A 20,662-nucleotide genomic window follows, 5' to 3' on the forward strand; every position below is an offset into this window, starting at 1 on the left:
AGGAAGGAGGAGTGATGTCACCAGACCAGCAGATGCTGTCTTGATTGGGCCATGTGATTGATTGTTTGGGATTGAGGGAAAAACTTTCACTTTTAATTAAGTGAAAACTGAGAAACCCTTCAGAGTCAGTTTTCACCAATTAAGCTATTCTTTGATTAATATACCTAGCTCGGGGTTTTGCTTGCTATGTATCCATTACTTGGAACCCTGATAATAACCTAGATTGGTAATGAAACATCTACAAGAATACAACCAAACACAGAAAGCACGAAGGACGCAGTTATCAGATTCATTTTTATTTGTTGTGATGGAAGATTGGAAATCACTTCTTTACATACTTCAATTTATTCTTTTTCTTTTTTCTTTATTTTTTTCTGCTTGCACTCACTCTTTCTACTGTAATTAAAAATAAGGATTATGACAAAAAGAAAAAGTTGTATAAATTAGGTTTAGAGAACTAATTCCATAAACCTCTGAACTAATTCACCATCAGTTAATTACCGATCTCTGATAAGAGTTTTGTGCCTTCCCTGATCTGATGAAAGTATAAAAAAGTATATGTATGTGTGTGTATATATATATATATATATATATATATATATATATATATATATATATATATATATATAAATAAGGGATCATCAAAGAGGAGAGAAAGCTCAGTCAGTGCTTGTGTCATGGTCAATGTAGCCTCAATAAGATTTCCTTGATAAAATGTATCCATGAACAGGCAAAAGGGGGAAAAAAAACCCCTACATTTATTTTAAGACGTAAAAATGTATTCAGTGATCAGGACAACACTGTAATAATTAATTGGCAAATTAGCAACTGATGTTATACTATGAATCTGTTCATTGTACAAAGAAGACCTGGCTCTCATCTATGATTGTGGAGTCAAGTCTACTTTTCAAGGAGCAAGGAATGAAGTCCACATGGTAAAATGTGGGGATTCCCAACATTTCCACCTGCAGAAATCGCTGGGTCTTATATGTTCGGCTCACCTAACTGCCTTTTAACAAACAAACTAACAAATTATTTGTTTATGGATGTCATTATTTTCTGCTTAAGTGATGTTACCTGACATCTTTCTCTTAACCCTAGTATGTAGGATTGATACAAATGGTCCATTGCAAACATTTACTCAAGCTACAAAGATGATGGCAATGATGAAAAGGGAAAATTTACTTTTAAAAGTAACTGTTTTGTTAACCTTGTCAAAATAATAAGTAGAAGAAATAGATTTTCCAAGCAATTAACATGATTTAGCTATTGTCACCTGCTTGCTCTGCCTATTAATGCACTTTTAACATTCCTCAACATTTTTTCACTCACATTCCTTGGGAGTGCTATGAATAATCACCTCAAAATTTAAAATGAACTGCAAGCAGATTCAATAACATGCATGCCAGACAAAACATTGACTTTATTTTTACATCAACAAGAAAAATGACCCTTCATATTTTGTATAAATACAAAAGGTTTGTTTGGGGTATTACATTTTCCCTGCCAAGACTGTGTAAATAATGAAATGATGTTATTAAGTACTTTTTAATATTTAGAGATGTTGACTTATACTTTTGTTTAAGGCATATATCACCTGCTCAAAATTTATTTTTACAAATACACACATACATATGTGTGTATGACAAAATGCAATATATGTCACTTATGAACTTTTATTTTCATAAAATTATTACTTGGTCTCAGTTTGAAAATTGGTAAAATAATACAACAGTTTTATATTCATATAAGTTCAAATAGTCGCAAGACTAATTATTTTATTGCCTTATTGTCTCAAAATATTGGTTCTGCATCTATATCTGTCATTAAATCAATTTTTACTATAATTGCTGGTGTTCAATTCAAATTATCCCTTAGAGGAAATTAAATATTCTACAACTTCCCCTAAAAATCTAAGTTAAAATATTTTACTTATTTTTTCCTTCTCTGTCTTAAGAGGATGATGGGGATTTCTCTCTTGTAAGTCCTTTTCAGTCCCTGAACAAAAGTACTATATGAAAAGGTATGGCTCTATCTGTAGAAGGCCTTCCTGAAATGTTAATTTCTTTATTTTCCAGGACAGACCCTCCATAGAAATTCTGGAGTATCTGTGTGGAAAATAGGAGATTCCCTTTGGAGGTCATGTGTACAGGTAGCTTAGGATCACAAGACAAAGAGCAAGACTGCTAATTTCTCCTCCTGTTGAATATATATACGAATAAGATATCGGTCTAGTAGAGGGGTGTCAAATTGGCAGCCCGCATGGCAGATGCCTCATGCGCAGGCCACACCCACCTCAGCTCCGTGAATGGGAAAAATGTTGCGAAACATCATGTGACATGGCAAATTTGACACCTGTGGTCTAGTGTTTCACACAAACAAATTTTTATACTCACTGTGCTGAGAAAAAAATACAATATTTTTTTTAAAATATAAATGTCTGTTCCTATCTTTGGTAACAGCAACGTGCTTAAACAGGCATTGTGCTGTAACAACACAACCTTTTAGTTGCATCTAACACTGCAGGCAAGAATGTAAGTGCAGAGCTGGCTTCATAACACACTGAGATATATTTATTTATTTGGCCGTATCCTTCTTTTTCTAAATACTATGATTTCATTCCCCAAAATAGATAGTGAATGAAAAGTTTTCAAAAAGAAATCTAAGAAGTCTTTCTGACAGATAAATCCATTGAATTTAATGACATTTAATTCCAGGCATTTATGATTCCACATCTATATTTTTAATTAACTGATGGGAATGAGTCAAGTGCCATCAATTCATGCATAATGATATATGAAATATGATTGAGATACCAAAGCTGGAGAGGAGGTCAGTGAAATTTTATGCACATATGTTTTGGATGAGGTTTTGTCTGCTTTGCTACAGGCATTTTCGGAATGTACATAGAGAAAGTGTTGGCAACAGTTATTGTACATCCTGTCTGCAGGTTCAGATAAGAAACAATTAAAGCTGGTTTCTGAATGTAAAGCTGCATTTTAGAAGGAAAAAGGAGAGGAGGTGAAGGCTAAGGAAGAACCTAACAATGATGAAACTTTGACATAAATTTGGAGAAAAATAGAAAAAGAAAAGAAGGCTATAAATCAAATCCTTAACTCATGAACTGAGCTTGGAGTAATGTTTACTTTCATTATTTAATATGCCAGTGGATTTGAAACACCAGTGAGCATTTCCTGACTTTGCAGATCATTTAAAAGCTTAAGAGATTATCAAACCAGTCATTTAAAGTGACATTTTCACTGAGCAAATGTTTGTCTATTAAATAGCCTGTATGTCACAAAACCTGATCAGCCTTGGCAGTGTTATAGGATCTTCATATACTTCAAACCTCACTGTTTGCTCATAAAGCTGTCAAGTCTTCATTTGATGAAACATATACAAACTCTGTGATGTTAGCCATATCCCAGCAAGTTAATTCATTCTGGCATTTATTCTGTGACTTCTGTTAGGATTTGTTTTTCTCTTAATTTATCCTTTTAGTTTAGTTTTAGTTTTAGGAACGGCCAGTATTTTTCCAAAGTCTTCAGGAAGTGAAACCTAAGGATATGTTTAATATTTAAACATCCAACATTTCTAGCTATTTAAAAAATGGAATCCTGCTGAATCTTTATGATCTTACATTTTAAAAGGCATATATTTGAGTTTTCAGTGAGTAACCAAAGCTAAAACTCAATATAACAGTCGTTCTCCCTCTTTTAAAAAAATGACATGTGCGAGAATAACTTTGTTCTGCTAAAGCTTAGTGTCAGTTTCATTCCTCAAACATACAGTTTGATCTGTGGAAAATATGAAGAAATATGTAAATTAGAGATTTTACAGCTCTGTGCAATATTTCTTGAACTTGGAGAAAAGTCATGAATGTACCATTGATTTACGTAGACAAAAATGGAAAGGAAAATATTTTAAAAGTGATAAGTATCTTTTAAAAAATTTAAAAAGTCTATATTTTAACTAGGCTTATTTTAAATATCAAGCAGGGTTACTTACACAAACAAGCCATGCTGTTGACATATTCCTGAGTCACTACCCGAATCCTTCTGTTGCCCTAGTGCTTAAATGGCAAAGCAAACAACAGCAGGGCTGGTTGTAACTCTTACAGCTTTGCATTTTATGTGTGTAGCATCAATTTTTCTCTGGAGATTTTAGTATTTATAATCTCAGTTCCTGTAGAGAGAGGCACTTCACTAGAGAGTAGAACATATGATTAGGACAATAATTTTCAGGGAGAAACTGAATTTCCATTATACTGTAGCTTTTTCTGAAAAGAGAGCCTTTTTCTTAACAGAAATGCTGCATGAAGTATCTGCTTCCTCTTGCATATGCTTGAACTTGCATCATCTTGTGGAGGACTATTCTGTTAGAATCTGAGAATATGCCATTCCCACCTCACACTTGCATTGTTCCTAGTTCTGGACCTTAGGGAAAGGAAAGAATTGGTAGAAATATACATTTGACAAGCATCCTGGAGTCCATACAAATATTTATTTCTAATATATGTGAAGAATAGCCTCCCTTTGTGTAAGTGATAGGATATTTATGTACTCCAGCTGTAGGATACTTATGTACTGCAGTTTCATCTGTTTAAAAAAAAACCTAGCTTTTTTTTAGTTCCAGACTTTTTTGGACATATGAACTATGGAGGCTAGATTTTGTTTCTCTTCAATATACAAGACAATGTAGAGATATATTCTGAATAGCACTTGATCATATACTTAGAGTGTACTTAATGAGTGAATATTCATATTCTCTCTGCTTCGATTTCCATACCCAATATATATTTTCCAATTCATAAATGGGAAATTATATTCCTGAAATAAGATCTTTAAGTTTGTTAAAGATACAAATAATAGAGATTACATGGATACACACAATTAATGATGATACACAATTAATATTGTCACCAAGTTGAAAGATTATTAATTATTTTAGGGATAACATGAATACAATTTATGAGTGATTTCTCAATCTTCAGGAAGACAAAATTAATACCTGTGGCATGGCTTCAGCAAAGTATCTAAGCAACACTGTCCCTCACAAAACTGACTTATAAAACTTGGGAGTCTTTGTAGACTTAGAGCCTCTGTTTGATGAGTAGTCATCAGATCTGGCCAAGAGATGTTTTCTCCTCTCTACCTTCTGTACCAGTTATTTGTACAGCTTTGTCATTTTTAAAGCTGTTCATAGTTTATTAATGAGACCAACTTCTTTCAATAACATCTGACTACCTGATAAGACTGAATAGGGTGAGGCTCACTCTGAGTCCCATTTTTCAGGGATTGCCATCTGCAGAGATCTAGAAGCATGCCTTTTTATATGCAATACTCTGTCCTGGAATAATTTGCCCCCAGATATCTAAATGGACCTTTACCTCTTGGCTTTTACAAAGTCTGTTAGAATATGGCTGTTCTATCAAGCCACAGGAGCTTGACTGTTTTGATTGCTTCCTCTGATTAGGAATTGTTTTAATTTTCATGCCATTGATTGTGGTATTCATTTTTTACTATTTTCCTATTGCTATATGTTATTACTTATATTGCTATCCTTAATTCCTTTTATATTATGAACTTATGAATATGAAATAGCAATAGAAATTCATAGTGCTTTATAGAATTCTCAGGCCAGTTTACAAAGTCAGCATACTGCCCCCAACAGTCTGGGTGTTTTGGCCCCCTCAGAGCCCAGTTCATAGGAGAAGGAGTTGAACTAGGACTGTCTGACAGGAAAGGCATGCCAGTAACCTAGGACAATGCTGTCCCAAGACCGTTGGGCATTGGGGGAGGTGGTCAACCAGACGGAGAGCTGCCTGCCTGCACTGACAAAGGGAGGATAAGCTGCTGATGAGCAGTGGTGCTGATAGGCAGCCAATCTCCTCTAGTGATGAACAGCTGTCTACTCCACTCAGTCCAAGGTCCAGGATAGGGGAATGTAGGCAAGCCCAGAAAAGGGCTACAAGGCTACTCAAGAGACAGTCACCCCATCCCTCCTTACAAGGAACACCTGGAGGAGAGTAACTTAAGGAAAGTTTTCCAGCAACAATTGTTTGCTTTGGCTTACACTCCCTGACTTCACCTGTTTGCTATTTGCTTTGCCTTGCTTGGAAGATTGAGCTTTGCATTTTGATTTGGACCTAGCCCTTCTCTTGGGGCCTGCATTTGGCCTCTGATTCACTGGGGCTTTCAAACTGCTTCTTTTCTATTACTTGTTTCTTGTTCTGGACTCTGCTGGTGCATTGGACTTGGAAATCTGGATGTTGCCCTGTGAGCATGCTCCTACTCTGTGGGATTTCTTTGTAATACAGGGCTGTGTTTGGGAGTGTGAGAGTGGCTACCTGCAGGGTTAGCATGGGAATGGAGCCTTACCAGTTGATGGGGGGCCCTTGGCTGAAACATTTATTAAAAGAACTAAAGAACTCTCTAGAGGCCTGCCTTGCCTTGACCATCTGGTCATAACCCTGGGTCTTCATTTTACTGATCTCAGAAGGATGGAAGGCTGAGATGAGTTAACCACGAGCCCAGCAAGATCAAACTCCAGGCTATGGGCAGAGTTAGCTTGTAATACTGCATTCTGAATATTGGGCCACTAGGGCTCCAAGGACCCCCCACCATTCAACCATAAGCCACAACTATTCTTGTCTATTGGTATAAAGATTTAATGTATTTATTAAAGGACAGGACATGATTTGGTAGAATCTAATTTGGTGGAATAATAATAAGACCCAATAAGAAGCAGTTCAATAGGGACAAGTGCAAAGACACAAATAGAAAAAGTTAGGCATGTAGAAAGAGCATTACCATATTGGCTAGTAGTACATACAAAAAGGTACTATTAAGTAGATAGACAAGAGTTGGTAGTGTAATAAAGTTTCAAAAATAACAAGTGTGTCCAATATCACCAGAAGTATAGTGTCAAAATCAAGAGAAGTAATTGTTCATCTATTTTTTTATTGGCCAGGCCACACCTCAAAAAATTGCATTCCAAGGGACCTTCAAAACCTGACAAGGTTTGAAAAAAGGAACAATTTATTTCTTCATTACTGTGTTTACCACAACCGAAGATGGGCCTTCAGTTAGTATTCAGAAGAAAACTAAACTTCCTTCAAGGTAAATGCAATGCCAGTGCAACTATGGTAAGAGAAGGAAAGGGTGAGATAGAACCCAGAGCAATATAACTGATATAGCTGGTGGTTGGTATCCAAACCATAGTTATTTTTGACCTTGCCCAGAATGTCTTCTATTGGCACAAACAATTTTTCAGCTATAATAAATTATTAATACATTAAGGTATTATTATGTATTATGAATAGTGAATATATGGGAATAATTGAACAATAAATAAATACACTCAAAACTTTTCTTACTGAGCAGAAAAAATCCCAATTGTTATTGCAGCATATAAAGAATAAGATGTGCTTTGAGAAACATTTCGTAAAGAGAAAGTAAGCAACATCTACACAACAAATTATTCATGAGTAGTGCTTTGTCCATCCTTGTTTTTCATGTTTCCCCTTGTGATTAATTAAGTCAGTTGAACCTTTTTTTAAATTGAAGCAAAGAAAGTTATAGCAAAAAGAAGTAACATGTTTGTTTGTCATTAGCTTGTGGCTTTTCTCTCTTGTGGTCTTTCTTTTCAATGCAAACCATAACAAACCATGCTAAACAAAGCTGAATGCACATATTGCAATATGGCATGACAAGCAGCTGTAAGTATTTGCTGTGTGTGTATTTGCAGTTTGATGTGACCTTCAGAATAATGGGAAATTAACTTGAACGTGGTCTTGTAAATTGGTAGAAATTTGTTTTTAGATTGTGAATTATTCTGCTTTGATCTTAAAATGAGATAAATGCAACATTTATTTAGGTATATTTCATGTTAACTGAACCTCAAATAATGTTAGTTAGGGTTGTTTTCAGTTTGGCTGGAAATGCAATTAAGAAATGGGTACAGTAACTGAAATAAGCTGTGGTGGTGCTATTGCCATATTTTGAATGGATATTCACAAGATTTTTCATATGACTTTAGCTGAGTGTTACATGTCAGTAAAGAATATATTTTAAGAAAAAACTATGGACTTTTCACAAATACAGGGTAGAAAAATTAGTTGTATAAAACTGTAATACGAAATCTGCTTTGTGGAAATATATTGTTGATATATTGAAGAGAACTTTTGAGCTAGCACATCCAATGTTGCAGAACTCTATCTATGAATTATCCTGTTTCAAACATATTATGTAAAGACCTAACTCTCTAGAAAAGATTCTGATACTGGAAAAGGTGGAAAGAAAGAGGGAAAAAAGGATGATCAAGAGACTCAATTACAGTGGCAATTATGCACTGTTGCAAGATCTGAAAAACCAGATTAGGGACAGATCATTAATGGATAAAATAATTGTAATTGTAAAATAGTAATTGACTAAGAGTCAACAATGACTTGGTGGCACATAATTAATTAAATTAATATTATTTATGAAAATATTTTCAAGGCTTTTTAAAAAAATATTGATTGTATATTGTTAACATAGCATATGTTAAAATGTAGCTTATTATAATATTTGTACAAAAATAACAGTAATTTTCTATAGTAATTGTGATTATTACATTTTTGTACTAAAGTACCAAAACTGCTCAGAACACTCCAAATCGGTGTTTCTCAACCTTGTAAATGTTAAGATATGTAGATTTCAGTTTCCAGAATCACCCCTTCCCTCCCCCCCCCCGCCCAAAAAAAAAACCAGCCATGCTGGCAGGGGAATTTTGGCAGTTGAAGTCTGCACATCTGAAAGGTTTCTAGGTTGAGAAACACTGTTCCATGAAGGTACATTCATGCTAAACAATTAGGAATCATTAGGTGAAACTTTGCACCATTCCAATTAGAAAATAAGTATTTTGTCCATATTCACATTATTCTATTCACCAGTTTAGTAATCAATAACCTGGACTTTCATATAACGTGAAGTTTAGTTTGTTGTAAGGTGTGTATGGAACTGCAATTTGGAACACACAAATGTTATATAATATTATGTTTGATGCTTAAGGTTTTTAAAAATCACTATCAATTCACACACATATCCAAGAGCTGTGCTTGAAACTACATATAGAAACCTACCAATCTTTCCACCATTGCCTAATGAAAACATCAAGAGAAACAGCTGTTTTTCACATGTGGCTTATTTAATAACTGTTCTGTGTACATAACTCCAGTGGGCCACACTGTTGTTTTAAAAGAATGTCTAGTCCTCTTTTGTTTCAAATTGTAAATATGGTTGTATTAGAAGATACAATATATAGAAAATTCTCATAAATTTCTTTTCTATTACACAACATGAAAATCAACATTACTGTATATCTTTACATAAGCAACTGGTAAATCTATTATCCCACTAAAAAGACTGAAACGTTCAAAGTATTAAATTGCAATATAATTTAGAAAATAAAATGAAGTTTCATTTGAAATTATATATATATATACATATATATAAATTATTGGAACATCTGATAGTGAAATGTTACTAACAAGCATGTTAGACTTGTACTGCTTCAAAAGTGATTTGGAATTTTTTTTCCACATCTTGCCCAAGCATAAAAATAGCATTTCTCTGCTGTTTTTTAAAGCACATGGCTTTTTGCTGGTTTCCATGTTAGTCAAAGAAAGATGCTTTATGGGTTGAATTATCTCAATGAGTTGACTTCTGAAAGCAGTCGTGGTTGTTTTGTTTTCTTCAACACTTTACATAAAACCTAATACAGAGTGTCTGAATAGGACACTCCGATGCTTGTACTCATGTTCTTTATGTCCCTCCTGAATAGGAGAGATCCGATGCTTGTACTCATGTCCTTTATAGGTCCAAACCATTTCTACTACATATCTGTGCTTGTGACCCTTTCCAAATAATGTACTTTGTAACAGATTAAGATGCAATACTAGTGGATGATATTTCAGAATCATACCAGTCTGTATGGATTTGTTAAATTTCTGCAAAACTAATGTAGTGGTCAAAGTATTGGCCTAGAAACCAAGAGACTTAGATAAGAAAACTCGGCTGGGTGATTATAAGCTAGTCTCTCTCTCTTCCCTCTCTCCCTGTCTCTCTCATTCTCTCTCTCTTCCCCTCCTCCCGCCAAACTCACATCATATAGTTCGTGTTGGCTACGAGGAAGAAAGGAAGGAGTAACATGTATGTACATTACTAGAGTTACTTATAAAGTAATATAGTGGAATTTAAAAGAAAATCTACCAAATAAATACATAAATCTGACCAATTAACGTTGAACTTCCTACTTCCTTCCACAGGATGTTGTTCCTGGTATATAAATAAAGTAAAACATTGTTAGGTATGTAAGATTTACAATGTGTAGTGTTATTTTTTAATCATAATTTATTTCAAAATAATTTACAATACCAATATGGTATGATAGCCTATCCAATTATAAAGCTAGGTTATGAGCTGTGCTTATATATGAATGGAATAATGAGGGGAAAGTGTGAAATAGGCTGACTGGAAGTCACAGTGATGCTGACAAAAGGCTGGAAGCATACAAAGACAAATATAATGGACAAAATCAGGAGGCATGAAAAAGTAATGGTTTCGAATGTCAATTGTCATGCAAAGCCTGCCGAGATAAATACCAGGTTCCTGAAAAGTGCTAAACAGCTAATGGAGAAGTATGATCTCCTTAAAGTAGATATGGGAAAGATTGTGGGAAAGATGTTCCAATTAAACAGAAAAATGTAAACAAAGAATGATTTCAGAATGTTGTGACAATGGGTGACAGAATTATTCTAAAAACAAGGTGACCAAACTTACACTGGACAATTCAAGCATCATTAAGGAAAACATGGAAGTTTATAGTAAAATAGGATAAATAAACACAAATCTTAAGGAGCTGGCAATAAGAGAACATTACTTAATGTAAGGCTCAAGGTTGAGTCAGCCTTCTATCCTTTCTAAGATAGGTAAATTGAGGCATATAAATCAAATTAAAAAAAAACTTTGAAGCTTGTGAACAATAGTAACATTTATTAATCTTTTTTTCCTCCCAAGTTCATCTTGGTTACATGTTTTCTGTAGGAAAAAGAATACCAATAATGTTTTATATAGCTTGGCCACATCTCCACCTATACATAACAATAAAATAGTGTTGATATTGTTCTGATTTCTGGTTTGCCTCATAATTCTACATTTAGAATTTTGCAGTGTAGATCTGATCTATCTGTTCTGTTGTTATATTATAATCAATTAAAAATAATTCTATATCTGATGATAGCCTATAATAAATGTTTGTATATGACATTTAGCATTTTCAGAGAAGTCCCCTTGAAAAACAGAGAAATTTTGGTATCTGGTTCTAGATTTTACAGTAGATTTACAAATAAGTGGAATAATATGTATAGTGAGTGTTTTGTTGTAACTACATAACATAAAACAATACAACACAAATAATATCTGTAAAATCCCTATCTGTGATTCCAAATCTAATACAGCCTATAGATAACTTGAAGCTGTTCAAAAATTGCAATGAATGCGTAGGAAATATATGAGGTAGTTCTTTTCCTAACTTAAAAAGCAGTTTCCAACAAACAATTTGGTTTCAGAAAAAATTTATCTGTAATCTACAACTACTACATTGCAAAAACATATGGACTACACATCTCGATCAGGGCAAAGCAATAGACGCAGTTTACATAGACCTCTGTAGAGCTTTTGATTCAGTGGTACATGACAAATTACTTCTAAAACTAAAATCCTATGGCATTTCTGGACTCTTACATAAATGGATAGCTGCTTTCCTGTCAAACAGACAACAAGGGGTCAAAATAGGAAGCGTGCTATCAAATCCTGTACATGTTAATAGTGGTGTTCCCAAAGGCAATGTTTTAGGTCCAACACTCTTCATACTTCACATAAATGACCTTTGCGATCATATTAAAAGCAACTGTGTTCTCTTCACCGACGGTTAAAGTATCAACACTACTGACAATGCAACTACCCTTCAAAAAGACCGTGACTATGTGTCAGATTGGTCTAACAAGTGACAACTTCAAATCTCAACCAATAAATGCTCTGTCTTGCACATTGGCAAAAAAAAATCAAAACATAAAATACAAATTAGATAGACATGACCTTCTAGATGACCCTCATTCTGTCAAGGACCTTGGAGTACTCATTTCTAAAGATCTAAGTGCCAGAGCCACTGTAACAACATTGCCAAAAAGACATTAAGAGTTGTTAACCAAATCTTGCATAGCTTCTTCTCTGGTAATATTGTACTACTAACTAGAGCATACAAAACATTTGCTAAACCAATTCTTGAATACAGCTGATCTGTCTGGAACCCGCACTGCATATTGGACATAAATACAATCAAGAGAGTCCAGAGATATTTTACAAGAAGAGTCTCCATTCCTCTAGCCACAATAAAATACCTTATGCCACCAGAGTCCAAATTTTGGGCTTAGACAACTTAGAACTACGCCAACTTCAGTCTGACCTAAGCATAGTACATAAAACTATCTGCCACAATGCCCTACCTGTCAATGACTACTTCAGCTTCAACCACAACAATACATGAGCAAATAATAGATACAAACTTAAGATAAATCACTCCAAACTCGATTGCAGAAAATATTACTTCAGTAACAGAGTGGTCAATGCCTGGAATGCACTACCTGACTCTAGTTTCTTCCCCAAACCCCCAAAACTTTAACCTTAAACTGTCTACTGTTGACCTCACCCCATTCCTAAGGTCTGTAAGGGGCATGCATAAGTGCACCAGTGTGTATACCCTCCCTGTCCTAATATTCCTTTTTACTTACTCTTTTCATGTATTCAAATTATGTTTTTCTTATATATGATTGACAAAATAAAATAAAAAAATAAAAAAAAATTGAAATCGTCATTTGATAATTGATGTAAGGAATCACATTTGCCAACAACAACCATAAAACTTTGAACTTCTGAACTTATGAGTTTATTGATAATCTGATCCAATACTCCTTAATATTTTCTAGAAGATACAATGCAGGTTTGAAAATTTGCTTTATAAAAGATAATCCAAGAAAGCATTATGTATAGGCCATTGAAATTCAATTTACATATTCAAGTAAGAAAGAGGAAATAAATCAGTCAATGACATACATTCATCAATGTTATATTAATATCCACATTACAATGGTTGTTGCCACAAATCAATCATCACAAAATAACGAGACAAAATAACAAGACATTTCATAAAAATGTGAATAATTTTTTATGCTCAAGTCAAAGAAGAAAAAAAATAACAGGTACTTCTAAAACACCTATGCTTCCCCATCTGTCCTGTATATTAATTTTCTAAACATTAAAGTCAATAATGATACAAGATGTTTTTGCAGGTTCAGCTCATGCAGATATGGATTATGGCTCACAATTTTCCACAACTAGTAATAGCATATAATTCCAAATAATATTGTAGCATTGTTGCGTAACAATGAGTAAATGATACAATGAACTACATTATTGTTTGTGTCTCAACATAATTAAGTTTAGAGATGACCCATTAAAACTAGTAATTCTTAAATTAATCATGATAAATTACCAAATTTATTTAAAAGAATATACCAAAATGTGGGTTCACTCCTATATATTGAAAGAAATCTATCATAAAGCTAAACATAAATAAAAGTCTGAGGCTTCATGTACTGTATTCAGCTATTGTTTCATCTAGAGTTTCTTTTCATTCCTACTATCTGAACTGCTTTTACTTGGGACTTTACTTTATACAACTAAAACAGTGTGCTATAAAAGTAACCAATAACTCTCCTACAAATGATATGTTTAATAGTTTTTGTACATTTATATAGTGTGAAAGTAGGGTTTGTGGTAGCAGATTTTTCTTGGAAGCAGCTATTTTTGGCTTCAGTTTTTCACTGAAATGTCAACTTTGTTAAATTTCAAAACTTCTGATGGGTCACACAAATCTGCCTGATAATTCATTATAATTTTAGTCTGTGTAATTCACATCATTTATAATGGTTGATAAGAATTCTCCAGTTTCAGACTCTAGTTTTTCCCAACCTGACCTGAAAGGATTAATGAAGCTTGGGACCTCTTGAATACAAATATTTTCATACTTTTTATCAGCTAGTTGTTCATTCTAGTATATCAAGAGATTCAGGAGAAATAGTTTTCCCCTGTTTCAAGAACTTCACTACACATTTTGTTGGCCTAGTTCATAGTTTTTAGGGGGCGGGGGAATAGAAGTAATTGCTACTATTATTGTATCCCAAGGAAAAATGAAGAGCAACACAGAAAACTATATGTTCAGAATTTAAATCAATATAAATTCTCAGTATTTTTAATGAATAATGTTGGAATAAGAAAGTCAATATGTTATGAATGAGATAATAGTATATTCATTATTTTGCTATAGAAGCCTATTATAATGTATCATTTGTTTTGCACGATACATTGAAGGAGAAAAGATACAACTAATCAGACTTTCTACTGCTAAAAGATGTTCTACAGCAGAAGAATAAGTGCAGAAAAAAAGTGGTCATAAGCATACTCAGCATTAATACAAGCAGGGACAAAACAGTATCAGCAAATTAGAAATGAAGATTGCCATGGCAGCTTAAATATGTCTTGAGCCCTAAAATGCAAAAGCTAACTAGGTAGATTCCATGACCATTTTCAATAAATAAAAAGGAATCTCTCAAATGTAAGCACAACTGTAGTTTGGAATACTATTTCTCCCCCCCCCCTTGCAAAAAAGCCACCCTCCAGATTCAACATTATATTTTAAAGATTTGTAGATTTAAACAGGCTTAGCAAGTTACTAGAAATCAAGGATTTTACACTCAAAATTAATTCCAAGCAAGGAGTCCCCCTAAAACAACATAGACAATAGAGAGGGGGAGAGAATTAGTTGTTTGCATTTGTGTTTCTATATTTACTAATTATTCTCCAACACTTTAATGTTTTAGTCATTTTTAGATTTTAAGGGTGTGAATAGAGCAGGGGGAAATGCTCCCGGTTCGGACCGGATTGCCCAATCTGGCAGCGATGAAGGCGGGTGGTTGGGAGAACTGGTAGCAAAAATCCCTGCCCCCCCCCATGCCCAGCTGAGCCGCACAATCATCAGAGGCTTTTTTTTTTTAATTTTTAAATGCATTTTTTATACAACCTCTTTGGCCAAAAAAATGCTTTTAAAAGTAAAAAAAAAAAGCCTCTGATGATCACGCGGCTCAGCTGGGATTGTCAAATGCTTTTAAAAGGCTCTGACGATCCCAGCTGAATTGCCTGATCGGCAGAGGCTTTTTTTCTTTTAAAAGCCTCTGATGTGTCAAGCTGAGTTGCCTGTTTGGCAGAGGCTTTTAAAAGAAAAAAAGCCTCTGCCGATGAGGCAACTCAGCTGGGATCGTCAGAGCCTTTTGAAAGCATTTTTTACAACCTCTTCGCAGAAGAGGTTGTAGAAAAAATGGTTTTAAAAGTAAAAAAAAAAATTGCTCACGCCCACCCAGTCACATTACCCCCCCACCACCAAGCCACGCCCACAGAACCGGTAGTAACAAATTTTAAATTTCACCACTGGAATAGAGTAATAATTCATGGCTCCATCTTGTAAGGCTTCTTCCATATTTCCCAACAAATTCTACTCATCCACCACTCTGTCTTTTCCAAACAAAGAAAGAACATGTCTTTAAACCTGATCAATGTAAATGTGTATGTGCCTTTGTACATTTTTTTTTATTTTCAGTCTTTAGCAAGAATATCTGGAGTTTGGGAAAAAAACAAAAGCAATTCTCTCCTCTTCCAATCTTTACCACATGTTCCCTAGGCACTTGAAAACAGCTGTTAATCCCTGTGTCTAAGCCTTCAGTTTGATTAGAAAAGAGCAAAATCAATTTTACTTTTCTACCGTAGGCATCATAACAGAATTTGTAGTTTTCAGCTGCAAGTTTTCAGATCCTTTCAAGAACGCATCCATGCAGATAGGAGCAGTTAGGTTAAATTGGGTTAATTATGAACTTGACTCCTAAAAACAACAGCCAAAATAAATAAATAAAGTATGTCTCACTGCAAAGGCTTCCAAATATAACCCAGCATATTGGAACTAGCACTGCTTTATTTCATCTGCCAGGTGACTGCTCAGGCAACCAGCTTACGATATTTTCCCTCCTCCCTCCCCTTCTGCCATTTCCCAACGACAACAAACTGACAGAAAACAAGCCTTGCCCATTTTGCATTTTTCCAATGTCTTCTGTTTCGGAGGCCTTTCCTTTATTCCTAAAGTGGTACTTGTTAAAGGAGCTGTGACCACTCAGGCTGTTTTCTTTGAGGATGATAACACTGCTGTAGAAGCTTCATTATTATGCTAATCGAGCACAGTCTGAGCAGCTTTCATAACTGCCACATTAAATCATCTACCAAGGGGAAACCTCAAGAGCCATTTACATTGCTCTGTATGCATATTAATGAAGCTGGATACTGCAGAGTTATGGAAAGGGGTTTTTTTTTTTTTTTTTTTTTGTTTTCTGTGGGCAGGAAGCAATAGGCTGATGGACTTGGGGAGAACATAATATCAAATGCATTGGAAAATCAGAAGTGGTTAAACTTCAGCAAGGTTCACCTATGAAGTTCTGTAACCTGTTTCAATTAAGAGAGATGCTTGAGTGGGCGAAATTTAGCTAAAAGATAGCAATGAATAGGTGCAGATCACCATGCAATCAATGGCTTGTTTTTCTTGAATTAGGGAGATGGGGAAAGAGGAGAAAAACAAAGGGAATCTGTGCAAGGCTTTGAAAGAACAGTATAATGCTTCACTCATTTGGCAAATCATTGCCAAAAACCTTGCCAAGAAAACTGCACAGCCTTGTCCAGGCAGTCACAAGGTATCAACAAGGACTAGAAAACACAACAGTGACACATACAAAGACAGATATACACTTACTTCTCTGTTTCGTATACAAATGACTAATCAAAGCAGTTATCCAAGTTTTAAAATTAATTAATTCATTAATTACTAAAAGAGTGTGGGAATGTAAGGCATTTTTCAATTTGCAAAGCTCCAGCTTCTGCTCTGTTCTCTTTCACTTAAGCAGATGGTTCAGCAGAATGTGGAACTAATGGCACAGATCCATGAAAACACCTCAAGGGAAAGAACAGGTCAGTGGCTTTTTCTCTAATTAGATCCCATCATCTTCTTTAAGACATTTTGCCTTTATACTTTCTATCAAGTTGAATGGGTTAGATATTAAGACATTCTTTTTGTTTGTTTTTACTATTGTTGAATGTGCTGCATTAGATTCACACTATATTCACACACTAAATATAATAGCTTATATTTTAGAATAGTTGGATTTAGAATTGAGCAGGTGGTTGGACTAGAAGACCTCCAATAGACCTTCCAGCTCTATTCTGATTGATTGGATTTTGGTTTATAGCTACCCATAATAAACCCTATGAGTAGAGTTTATTTATACAACACACAACATAAATTTTAATAAAGCATTTGTAGAGAGAAAATTCCTAAATATGCAATCTTTGTGTTATATAATATCTTGAAAGTCTGCATTTCACACATCAAGAACATTATTTTGCTAACAGCACTGAAAACATTATAAAAGGTAAAGGTAAAGGTTCCCCTTGCACATATGTACTAGTTGTTCCCGACTCTAGGGGGCGGTGCTCATCTCCGTTTCAAAGCCGAAGAGCCAGTGCTGTTTGAAGACGTCTCCGGGATCATGTGGCTGGAATGACTAAATGGCAAAGGCGCACGGAACGCTGTTACCTTCCCACCAAAGGTGGTCCCTATTTTTCTACTTGCATTTTTTATGTGCTTTCAAACTTGGCAGAAGCTGGGACAAGTAACGGGAGCTCACCCCGTTACGCAGCACTAGGGATTCGAACTGCTGAACTGCCAATCTTTTGATCGACAAGCTCAGCGTCTTAGCCACTGAGCCACCCCATTCCTGAAAACTTTATACAATGTGTCTAACAACAATATATATAATTATATTATATGTATGTATGTATAATAATAATATTATATTATTACTATTTTATTTACATGTATGTAAACTGAAACTTCAGCTTTTATGCTATGAAACTAGGTCCTATTCAGAAGTGCAAAATAGCAATAGCATTTAGACATATACCACTTCACAGTGCTTTACACCCCTCTTTAAACTGTTTACAGGGCATATTGCCCCCAATAATAAATACCCGAGTCTTCGTTCTTTTTTTTTTTTTAATATTGCATTGCATATCTGTAACTAGTTAAGAAATGAAATAGTAAACTATCAATGAGCGTCTTATATTAGGATTCAACAAATTCAGTGCAGGTATTCTTTTTGCATAGTGAGAAGTGTGTGGGAGAGGGATAAACATCCATTTTTCTCTTCTGTATTCCTATTACCACTATTTATCATCTGCATTAGGATTACTAATACAATTTAGTATCTTAAAGAATTAGGATTAAGAATTATAAGAAAATATCCCCAAACCACGAAGAATAAGATTCCCCATTGCAGATATTTTTCTTCCAACGCAGAGACACACTCCTAAAAAAGAATGGGTAGAGGTAGATAACACATACTGCTGTTCTTCACATCCTTCAATTATGAGAAGAAAAGAGCACAACATATGCCCCAAACTATAATCAGTTCACAACTTTAATGGTTTGTCAGATCTTGTTAATAGAGCAAAAAATGCTAGTAGCCAACTAATAGCTGTAGTGCAGGGGAGAGGGTTGGGGGAGGAGATTGGGTTCCTTAAGTTTGGCAATGATGTCAGTGATATCCAGATGGATACATCGTGCAGTCTTTGCCAGAATGAATCCAGTTGCTCACAAATGGCACACTTGAATGTAGCATGAAAAAAGCCATGAAAATAGAAGCCTTGGATTGACTTTTTCTGTTGGATTGTAGAGGCAAAAGATAAAATTTGTTTGATCTGCATTTTAAAAATTGTTGACATAATATGCATTTCTCAAACTAAAAAAAAAAACTGGTCAAAATGTTAATAAAATGATTAAAATGTGCCCAGTAGAAGAAAAACTTGTGAAATGAGCTTATTATTGTAAGAAAAATGCAGAAAACTTAACATGAGTTTAGTTGTTTGGTTCTTGCTTTTTTTTAATTGCAAGGAGCAGATGGAAGAGTTTTAGAAACATATCTATGAGAAATTGACCCAAGATATACCTTATTGAAAAAAATGTTAGGAGAAGGAAGAAATAGAGAAAATATAATACTGTTTTGTCAGTGTTAGACAAAAAATAAACCACCATGGATACATAAGTATAATGGAACATGTTCTAGTCTGGAAGCAAATTCTTGACATGTAATTCATTATATTTAGATCAAAATTTTCCTCTAAAGAACTCAAGATTCTACTTATGTAGATTCCCTAAAATTTAAAAACTAGTCCATCATTTCTGCGATGGACAACATGATTCCTGGGCAGTTTAGAATCTCATGTGTGAAAGGATTTTTTTTAATGAAACTTCTCTGCTCTTAAAAAATTAAAATTACTTCCATTCTTTCAAAAACTCAGCTATTGTAATGATACTTTTCACTATTTCACAATACTTTTCAGAGAATTACATCACCATTCCACATTCATTATGTAATAATCCGAAAGGGGAATTCTTAAGTGCTCTCTGAGCTTGTTGGTTTTCTTGCAGATGTTGCAAACTTCACTCCCTACTAGCACCGATGATGTTACCTAGTTTGGTAATGAAATGTCTGTAAGAAAACAACCAAACTGAGAGAACACTAAAGACCCCACACTTCAACCCTGAGCTACAAATGTTCTCTTCGATTGATCAGCATGTACAGTAAGCACGTGCATTATACTCTGCCTTTTTAGTTGTCTTTTTTATGTACCTAGTATTCTTTCTGTCAACACCCCCATCATAACCATTTTATAGATGCTTGTTGTTGTTGTCTTATTGAGATTTTCTGTATATCTAACATTTAAAAATTAGGACATGTACTTGACCAGGATCTCATTGCAACTGCTGCCAACTGATTCCAACTGTGGAATCTGGATGCATTTGCAAGAGGAATAGATGGAAGGCAGCTGGGTCTATATTTTGCATTCTCTGTGGGTTTTCTTATGCAGCTGTGCTTGTCAATTCACCCTGTGTGGGCCCGCCATTATCACCAGCTTGCCTGGCTTTCCTGCTGCCTACCTAATTGTGTTTGTAGAGCATAGCAAACTGAACAAATTATTTTTGAGTTCTTATCTTTTTCTTGTTATTCAAAGGTAGCATGGTTCAGTGCATGCTGTTTAATTTTACTTACTTTGCTAGCTGATTACATGACAGAACCCAATAGGAACAGCTTCTTTATCAAGTATTGTGTTTTAGAAAAATGATACAAAATAGGACTGAAACAAATATCCTCAAATATTTGAAAGGTATGCAATTTGACTCTTTCATTTTTGCCACTCAAATGGTTGAGTGAAAAAATATGAATCAACATATTTCAGTGAGAAATGGAGTTGTGCAAGAATTATTTTAACTTCATGATTCCATTTGATTGTACTTTTTAATATTCCATTTATTACATTCACATTTCAGTAATTTTCTGTTCTCACATTAGCTGTCTTGTGATATTTGTGTAGCATCAACAACTACATTTTTTCTTCTGCTGCCATTTTTT

At 34.6% G+C, this 20,662-nt stretch overlaps 1 long non-coding RNA gene across 2 annotated transcripts in view; it reads left to right on the forward strand.

Moving 5' to 3' along the window:
• The first annotated feature begins 16,842 nt into the window (after positions 1-16,842).
• LOC117678390 (uncharacterized) overlaps positions 16,843-20,662 on the forward strand; it is a 76,180-nt gene continuing 72,360 nt past the window's right edge. The window contains exons 1-2 of one of the 2 annotated variants that reach the window (XR_004595021.3): positions 16,843-17,162; positions 19,681-19,833. This is a non-coding gene — a long non-coding RNA (uncharacterized LOC117678390). The remainder of the gene's footprint in view (positions 17,163-19,680; positions 19,834-20,662) is intronic. The other variant, XR_004595022.3, reaches the window with a different exon arrangement.

Source organism: Pantherophis guttatus, chromosome 6, assembly GCF_059756535.1.
Source record: "Pantherophis guttatus breed Tessera chromosome 6, ASM5975653v1, whole genome shotgun sequence".
In the NCBI taxonomy this organism is placed as follows: Eukaryota; Metazoa; Chordata; class Lepidosauria; order Squamata; family Colubridae; genus Pantherophis; species Pantherophis guttatus.